This window comes from Crocuta crocuta, unplaced genomic scaffold (genome assembly GCF_008692635.1).
Source record: "Crocuta crocuta isolate KB4526 unplaced genomic scaffold, BGI_CrCroc_1.0 scaffold4856, whole genome shotgun sequence".
NCBI lineage: Eukaryota > Metazoa > Chordata > Mammalia > Carnivora > Hyaenidae > Crocuta > Crocuta crocuta.
Genome location: NW_027527638.1, coordinates 2,576 through 2,894, shown reverse-complemented (window position 1 = coordinate 2,894; position 319 = coordinate 2,576).

Sequence of the window (319 nt, the reverse complement as noted above, 5' to 3'; positions counted from 1 at the left end):
ACACCAAATATTACGGGTGCACTTCTTTATTAACTGAATTTTCTGAGTGATGAAAAAACATTTTTGTGACTTGTGGAGAGTGCTTTTAAAACACTAAATAGATTTTTACAGGCAAAATATCTTGCATTGACTCAGGTTTGGATTTTATGGACCTGAGTGCTATATTATAAAATATGAAAAATACAAAACGTAAGATCTTCAAAAACTTTTGTATCAATTTTGTAATTCCCTTAGATATTATTTCATGTTTTGAAGGTGTTGTCCTAGGCACTATCTGACTGAAGATAAAATTTTTCTACTTATTCATTAAGCTATTAAC